We start from the raw sequence: 9925 nt of genomic DNA on the forward strand, positions 1-9925 counted from the left end.
AAAGAAATGGTGGAATATATTTTGAATATTTTCTTTATTTGGTTTCTTTGTATTTTATATTCAAGTATAAGCCGCCATTCTAACATTGCAATTTAATACTGTGAGAGGTAGTCACTTTACTATTAGAGAAATACCTTGATTTCTGGCACAGGTCTACTACCACTTACTAGCTAGTCAATTAACCTCTCTGTTTCCCCAAATCACAATATGTTAAATGTTAAACAGATACTTTCTTGACCATAAACATGATATAACTTATAAGAAAGTACTTGTGAGCCATAAAAATGCTCCTCCAATGCAAAGTGTCATTGGACAGTAATAAAAGTACATTGCCACCAAACAAAAAGGAAATTTTTCAAGAGTGGTTTAACTTTGCCTTCTGAACAAGGGGAATTTAAAGAGAGAGGGTGGGAGAATTTAATGAAACAGAATGAGGGAAGCATAGGATTAAGAAGTAATAAATGCTTCTGAACAAAGAAAGAGAAGAAGAAAAGTGCTCTCTGCCTCTCTCTCTCTCTCTCTCTCTCCTTCAGATGAAGAAAATGAAGTTCAGAGAAATAACTTCACTTTGGGAAATTCACATGGAACTGAGATACAACCCTAGACTTCCAATGTCTCACACACTGAAAGCACCAAACTCATATTAATATACTACACTTTAGTGAGCCTTAGTCAAAGGTCCACAGTGGACACACAACTCTCTCCCACAAAGCCATGGGGCAGACATTAGCTCACTTGAGGAATGACCAAGCTCACACGCAGAACAAACCAGGGACTTGACCTCTTTCCACATCAGCCCCACATCTAACTGCTGCCATGGGCTCTTATTACTAGACAAGCAAAGACCACCCCCTTCAATTTGCATACTAGCTCCATTTTCCACAAATTTCATTCCTCACTGCTATATTTTTCATTTTTCTTTCTACTTGATCATTGTCCATCTTGGCAGAAAAAGTGCTCTTCCTTTCCCTTTCCCTTCCAACTATTACTTCATTTCTCTTCTCGCTGTTAGAGAAAATCTTCTTAAAATACTTGCCTAGGTTTGTTGTCTCCAATTTCTTTCCTCCCTTCCTCTCTTAAACCCTTCCACTTCAGGCTTTTGACCCCACCACTCCCCAATGACCTCTATGTTGCTAAATCCAATGATCAATTTTAAGTCCTCATCTGACTTGATGACTGCTCATATGAGCTGATAATTCCCTTCCCATTAACAAATATTCCTCTGATTTCTCCCAAGACATGTTTGTTTGGTTTTCCTCCTACCACTCTGGCTGCTCCTTTTCAACATGCTTTGCTATTTCCTTCCTTCTCTTTTACCTTCTCTTTTAGTCAGAATGCACAGGGCTCAGACCTTGGACCTCTCCTCTTCTATGTGGACCATCACATACTTGCGTATGTCATCTGGTGACTTCCGAATGTATGTCTCCAGCTCAAACTCTCTCCTAGACTACAGACTTCAATATCCTACTCAACGCCTCTATTTGGATATTTAACTGACATCTCAAACTTAAAATATCCAAAGTTGAACTCCTGATCTTCCTCCAAAATCTATTCCACTCACAGTTTTCCCAGCCTCATGAATAGTAATTTTATTCTTTCAGTTACTTAGGCCAAAAAACTTATATTCTTCCTTAACATCCCTCATTCTCTCAGCAAAAAATCTTGTAGGTTCTTTCTTCAAGTTATATCTGGAATCTAACCTCTTCTCACAACTTTCATTACTACCATTCCAGTCCAAACTAAAATCACCTCTGACCTGGATTATTGCAAGAGTTAGAATTTTCTAACTGGTCTCTCTGCTTTCATCCATGTACTCAGAACTAGTGTACGTATTGGAAGGATCACCCTGCATGCTGTGTTGAAAAGAACTGTAGAGGGACAAGGGTATTAAGTAAGTTCCCTACATAAGAACCTTCAAGTTGCGAACTTTCAAAGATGCAAACATGTGTTTGCAAGTCCAATCATGTTAGTTCACGTGTCTGCGTACGTTATCAGGTGCGTGCATCCTCTACAAGTGGTTGTGCTTTTGTGCACTTTACTGTACAATAGTCTATAGAGTACAGTAGTTCAGTGTCTTTATTTCAAGCCCAGAATGTCTCGAAGCAAGCATAAAAGCAGTGGTGATGTAGCTGGTACTACTGTACTTTTCAAGGTACTGTACTGAAAGATTAAAAATGTTTTCTTTATTTTTTGTGTTTGTTTGTTTATGTGTTATTTGTGTGAAAAGTGTTATGAACCTATTACAGTACTATATAGCCGATTGTGTTAGTTGGGTACGTAGGCTAACTTTGTTGGACTTACAAACAAATTGGACTTAGGAACGAGCTCTTGGAACAGAACTCTTTCTAATGTAGGGGACTTACAGTATTTTAAACTTTACAGATGAGAAAATGAAGGTTTAGAGAGGTTGAGTGGTTATTCAGGGTTACTTAGCTAATAAAACATTAAAAATTGCTCTTTTGGGCCTCCCTGGTGGCGCAGTGGTTGAGAGTCCGCCTGCCGATGCAGGGGATACGGGTTCGTGCCCCGGTCTGGGAGGATCCCATATGCCGCGGAGCGGCTGGGCCCGTGAGCCATGGCCGCTGGGCCTGCGCGTCCGGAGCCTGTGCTCCGCAACGGGGGAGGCCACAGCAGTGAGAGGCCCGCATACCGCAAAAAGAAAAAAAAAAAATTGCTCTTTTTTACCTTATGCTTTTTTGTAATTATGTTATAATTCCTCAGTATGTAGGCTGCCCATACTTACTGCTTTGCCTGGGGCAGTCCTGGTTTACACGTGTTGTCCTGGCATGATTGAACTGTGCCTCCTTCCACCTTCAATATGCCCTGGTCTAGATCACAAAGGATATGAGATAGATACTTGGCATACAGCACATATATTTCATCCTATCAATAAGCAGGAGTAGGACTATGTGGGTACTAATATAGATTGCCCCATTTGCTGTCATTAACATCGAGTATTGAGTGAGGTGAGTACTGGGTCAATAACTGTCAGCTCCCTTAAGCGTCCAAGGAATCATTTAACTCTAGGAGGTCAATTAGAAATGCCCCAGTGGAAGGCATCAACGGCTCTTGGTCAATGTTTCACTTTAGAGTGCCCACATCCCCCCTTCTCACTGACCAGTACTCATATAGGTGATTCCTCAACACTACCATCACCTTACTCTTAAGCCAGTCCTTCACTCCTACTATCTGACAGACATTTTGAGTCAGATTTGCTGCTAACGTTAAATATGACCTTACCTCCAAACCTGCTCTCCCTTCAGAACTTCTCAGTCATATGAATGAAGCCATCTGTCACCCAGACTCAGACTACAAAGTCATCCTTCACCTCCTCCTTTGCTCTACCCTACCCTATTCACCTCTTCCAACCACCCAGGCTTGTTCATCACAAATGGACTTTTTTGATCTATGTCACTGGGGAACAATAATAATCCCTGCCCCAGTCCCTGCAGAAGCTTTATTTGGGAAAGCTTTCACAAGTGCTGCTATAATTACAGCATTCTCTTTTTCAAAGCATGCATCCTTCAAAGTCCATTCCAACTCATAACTTCTCCCAGGGGGCCTTCCTTCTGCAGAAAGGCATTTCTCCCTCCTCTGCATATCCATCAAACCTCTTATCTGTACCACTTGCTCAACACACTAACCACCTGGTACTGTTATCTCTTTAATTAGAATATGGCAGCCCTGAGGGCCAGGATCCTATCTCAGACATTTTTTTAAAACCTCCCTGAAGTTTAAAGTAGTTCTTGAGGCTAAATATTTTCCCTGTTTGTTGGCAGGAAAGCTGAAGGACAGCCAAATTAGATAAAGTATACACTGACTAGGATTTGAGGAGGCCTCTAAGTATTTTTCGAATCTTCCTTAGAAAAGCTATTGGAATATTTTCTAGATTAGTCATTAGTCATACCATTTCATCAAACCCCTCTGGGAAGATTTTAATCAATATGTTGGAAAAAATAATTTCAAAGATGAAACTATATGATTCACTTGCCCTAAGAAACACTGCTGGACTTTCTGAGCTCCTTGAGTATATTTTTCATTTACATATATCTTCATTCTGGAAATATTTTCTGAATTTATATTTCTTAAAAAATAAGGGGAGCAACAAGGATTTACTGTGTAGAACAGGGAATTATACCCAATATCTTGTAATAACCTAAAATGGAATATAATCTACAAAAAAAAAAACTGAATCACTGTGCTGTACACCTGAAACTAACAATATTGCAAACAAGTATACTTCAATAACAATAAGACCCCCCCTGCAAAAAAACCCACACAAATGGGGACATGTTAATCAAAAGAAAATAAATTTGTATTTTTGACTTTTAATACACATGCGAAGTACTGTGTCATTTGTCTCCTCTATTTCTTTGAAACAGTCATTCAAGAAGAATTTTGGTAAAGCAGAAAGAGAACTAAATTGCAAAAGATCTGGCCACACAATGTGATGTATCCCAGTCTCTCTGTCTAAAATTTACCACCATCTACTCTGTTCTAGTGTTTGTGTTTTGCTTCTTCTTCCAGGTCCCCTTCCAACTAAAATGTGATCTTCGTGAGAGCAGAAACATTGTCCATCTGCTTCTTCAACCACTACTTGGGTGGTAAAATTTAAGCAAATCATTTAGTTTCATTGGGTCTTACTTTCCTCATGGGTAAATTTTAAACACTGAACTACATAACCTCTATTTTCTCTTTGATTCATTTTATTACAATATAGTGAGAAGCATAAAAGACAAAGTTAATTGGGGGTTGTAGTGGCCAAAAACTCTCCAATCAATTAAGGCATCTGCTCTAGCTAATTGAATATATTCCATGAAATCTTTACTTTCCTTGCTTAAATCACAAAGAAATATAACAAGCAAATGTAGCCCTATAATATAAATTGGTTATTTCTGTTATTGCTTCTATATTTCTCAAGGCTAGACCAGATTCTCACTTTAAAAGTTGACGATCTCTTTAATCTCACTGAGATCCAGTTAATAGACCAAGATAATTTCATTAAATGATCTAAAGTAGTTTTAAGTTTTGAATTATCTTCTTTTCTAAAAAAATCTTTCCCACTATCCATCTTTTCTATCATTCTGACCATTTGCAAAAGTAAAGCAGTACTTTAGTATATATGGGATTAGGAAAATCAGATAATTAGAAATTCAAGTTTAGAGACAAATTAATGAATGATTACTTACCTTGTGAAATACTTCTTAATTCCCATCCTCCAAGAAAAAAGTACTGGTTATGTATTTGTCAACTAATGAGCTATCTTAAAATCATTAAGGTAGGATTTAATTTATAAAAAAGAAAATCAACTTAAACATGGCAATTGAATGAAACAAGGAGACCATCATGAACCATACTTTTGTTTTAAGTAAGAAGTTGAAAATGCTGGCTTACATTTATGAAGTGGAGGATATATCATTAGGAAATCAACAGGATAATTTGTAAGCTCACAGAGAGGGAATAAATGATTAATAGGAGCCATTCTGGATTCACAAAGAATACCAACTTAAACTTACTTCATTTTTCAATAGGAATACCAACTAGACTGATAGATAAGAAGAATTCTATAGGCATAAGAGGATCTGAATTTCAATATTTCTAGATAATTTTATTGAGAACATGGTGAAATGTTGGCTGATAATCATACAGTTAGGCTGATTTCATAATTGGTTGAGAGCCTACCCAAGGATACCTGTCAAAACAATGATATCAATTTAGAGGCGTTTGATGCCATATTCTGTACACATCCCTGTATTATGGGGACTTGGAGGATAAATGACATAACTAAAATGAGTGGATAACAAGAAGCTAGGTGGAATAGTGAATTTCTTGGATAATGAAATAGCAATCCAAAATGAATTCAAGAGAGCTGAATCATGCAATTAATTTTACATGAAAATTATACAGATAACCAGTCGTCAGGGAAATGCAAAATAAAACAATTAGATAACACCATCCACCTCTTTAAAATGGCTAAAATTAAAAGAACTTGCAATAATGAGTGCTGGAAAAGATATGAAGAACTGAAACTGTATACATTACTAGTGAGAATATAAACTAGTACAACTATTTTGGAAATTGTTTATCAGTGTATACCAAACAAAACTTAGCATATACTAAGCAAAACACATATATACCCCATGACTCATCAATTCTACACCTGAATATATAACCAACAGATATGAGTACTTGTATCTTCCAAAAGACATGTACTAGAATTGTCATGGTAGCTTTATTCAAAAAAGACAAACAGTTGAATAGATACATAAATTGTGGTATAATTCATACTAAAGAATGAAACATAGCAATAAAAAAAGAGTAAACTTCAGCTTTACTCAACAATATGAATAAATCTCACAGACACCAGTGTGAGAACTGGAATCCCACAATTCCATTTATATGAAGTTCAAACAGGCAAAATTAATCTACAGTTACAGAGGTCAGAATAATGGTGACATGTGGGGAGCTGTTGACTGTGAGGGGGCATGAGAGAACCTTTTGAGGTGCTGGGGAATTTCTATACGTTGTTCTGGGTGGTGGTTAGATGGGCATTTATATATGCAAAAATTCAGATTAGTGCTTGTTACTGTCTCTAAATTATTCCTCATCAAAATATTTATATATTTTGGGCTTCCCTGGTGGCGCAGTGGTTGAGAGTCTGCCTGCCAATGCAGGGGACATGGGTTCGAGCCCTGGTCTGGGAAGATCCCACATGCCAAGGAGCAACTACGCCCGTGAGCCACAACTACTGAGCCTGCGCGTCTGGAGCCTGTGCTCCGCAACAAGAGAGGACTGCGCACCACGATGAAGAGTGGCCCCTGCTTGCCGCAACTAGAGAAAGCCCTCGCACAGAAACGAAGACCCAACACAGCAAAAATAAACAAATTAATTAATAAACTCCTACCCCCAACATCTTCTTTAAAAAACAATATATGTATATATATATTTATATATTTTGATGAAGAACTGCACTTAGATTCAAGTAAGCAATTCTACAGAATAGAGGAGAACCCAAACAACCACATAAATGATGATATTAATAGCTTTTAGTTGTATACACACAGAATATGGGTAAATGCATGAGTTAAAGTTAATGAGGTCTTAATATTCATAAGTGTGGTGTCAAGAATGAACAATCCTACTAGGCCTTCTCTGCAATGTTTAGACTACACACAGGGTATTGCAGTCATTTCCTTCTGCAGTGCTTTAAGGAGAACATCAACAAATTGGTATCCTTCCAGAGAAAAATAACCATATGTTGAACATCTGAGCAAAGTTTAAAAGAACTATTTTCAGCCTGGGGAGAAAAAAAAAAAAGACTTAAAAGGAAACTGGATTTATTCTACATGTCTTTAGAAGACTGAAGTGGAATTAACAGGTAGAAGTTGCAAGTAGGTTGATTTTGTTTCAACATAAGGAAGAACTTCCTAAATAATGGAGCTTCCAACAAATTGTCCTAAGACGTAGTGAGTTGAAGCAATGAGCAGCCATCTGCCCACATACTTAGAGGAGGTACTTGTCTCAGTTAATGAGTTAAATAAGATGTCCTCTAAGATCCCTGTTAACTCTGCATTCTGTTATGTTACCAATCAACATTAGTGTATATATTGGGAAAATTTGGCAGGAGTAAAGGAAATCCACAAGCAGGTTTTTCTGTGCAGAAAGTCACCAATTGTGTCCTTCCACTTAATCAAGAGAAGTTTCTCTCCTACAGCCCTGGGCTCAGTCACCACTCAAAGACTACAATACTTAGAAGAGCTCCCCTAAGTGGATGAAACACATTTCTGAAAATGATAAAAATAGAAGGAGAGTCTCTTGACAATGATTTTCTTGATTACCCATAATTTAAGTTATAACATTTTTTATATAAATGGCTTCCTTTTTTTATTATTATTTCCTTGACCTCTATCTCATAACATGGGTGATAACTGAGTGAAAGGGCACAAAATCAGTTTTATTGCTCTTATGATAATTGAACAAAATGTACTCCAGAATCACTGGAGCACTTGAAATGACACTCGCAACATACAACCGTATTCTTCCACTAGCACTGGATTTTGCCATTGTTACTAATTTTTTGCTAATTTAATAAGTAGTAGTAGAGCTCAGAGTTGTTTCAATTGGTATTTTTTTAATTCTAAATGAAGTCAGTTGCTTAAAAGAATTCAAAGACTTTTTAAAGAAGAAAAGCACTAAGCAATGCCAGAGTAATCCCATGTTATTCAGTGTATCATGCTGCAATCAGTCCAAGTCTGTTTGAGCTACAAACCATTTACTACCCTGACAGGGACCTCTTCTGTCCTCACACAGGCAAATGGTTCCACAGGATGGCAAACATGCAATCAATGCCATCTTTCTTTGGCCCTGGCTGCACATGACCTGTAGTATTACCACTTTCTCATTATTCTGTTATACTTAGTCTCAAGAACAGTTTGTCTCTCCTGGTTCTAGTAATAGTAACTTTCATACATAGATCCAAAGTAGACAGCACCCCCATGAAGAGTTCATAGAAACAGGTGTGCACCCCAATGCACCCCTAATGAGGACATTGTTATAAACCAAACTGGTCACCTCTGCATGGTAGAATTTGAGGTACCTCTTTTTTCCTTTTGCTAGTCTGTATTTTCTAATTTCTCACAGCGAACATGGAATGCTCCTATAATTTGAAAAAATCATCTTGATGGGAACAGTGACAGACGGGAGGAATATTAATAGAGAGAAAAAAGGATTATATCTCCAAACTGTATTCCCTTTGTTCTCAATTTTTTAAAAAGAAAAGACTCCCATAATAAGCTCCATTGAGGCATAAATTGTAAAAAGCCATAGGTCAAGGTGAAGCAAAGAGTGCAGATGTAGAATTCCACAGACTCTGGGTTGGACCACTGTAAAGGCACCTGCTTTTCTAAGTAAGGGAAGACAGGAGGGAGATGTTCATATGAGCCCACTTTGAAGCCAATGAATACTGGATTTTATGCAAACACTTTTCTGTTTGAGTCCTAAAAGGTTATGAACACCTAGTTTATTGTCCATTACCAGGAAATATTAATATGTAATCCAACAAAAGGCAGGTGGAGAATCCACAGGCACTTTGACCTCATTATAGGCTGCTTAATGACCCTTCTCTGTTTACATTTTCATATATAATTAAGCCACAAGAGAATTTATAACTGGAAAAACAAAAGATCCAAGAATGATCATTGAATTACCCTCACTAAGTTCTGAGAAGGCCTTATAGTTCCCAAAAGCTTGACCCAAACAATTTCCAAGGCAAATGCTGTTTCTTCCCCTACCAGCCCATTAAGTCTGCGTTCGTGGAACACTTAAGGAACAGACCTCACCTCACTACCTTAATCCTTCCTCAGGTACTTGCAACCAGCCAGAATGCTGGGCAAAGAGGCAATTCCAACGAACCTCTGTTCTGTAATGGGAATATCACTTTTTACTAATGTACAAAGGGATGTAATTATTAGGGTCTACTTCTTTAAATATTAGAGCTAAAATTACTTTTAACTGTAATTACTAAAGTAAAAAGATCTGACACATTTCAATTTAAAGTTCAAAATGTACACTTAAGAATATTCTGAGTGCTTTTTATAAAAGCCATTTAATCTTAGATATAGGTACATATATATATCACAATATTCATTAAGAAAAACAGTAGATATTTAAAGAGAGAGATTAATAAATTTGAGGGGTCCAGATGCTTAGGAAATTGTATATAGAGGGTAAAATTTTTGAAATAAAAATATAACAAAAAAACTTTAAAAGAAATCTGGTTAATAAGACTCCACGGAAATGACCTTTAAAATAACTGAGTTGAATTTTCAAAATATTGATGTTGTAAAATTTATTGCATAGAGGCCTGGGATATGAAATGAAAACAGGTTTGTTCCACATTTATCAGGAGCCAGGGCTCAAGATGTGA

The sequence above is a fragment of the Mesoplodon mirus genome (assembly GCF_964341445.2).
Source record: "Mesoplodon mirus genome assembly, chromosome: 3".
NCBI classification, from domain to species: Eukaryota; Metazoa; Chordata; class Mammalia; order Artiodactyla; family Ziphiidae; genus Mesoplodon; species Mesoplodon mirus.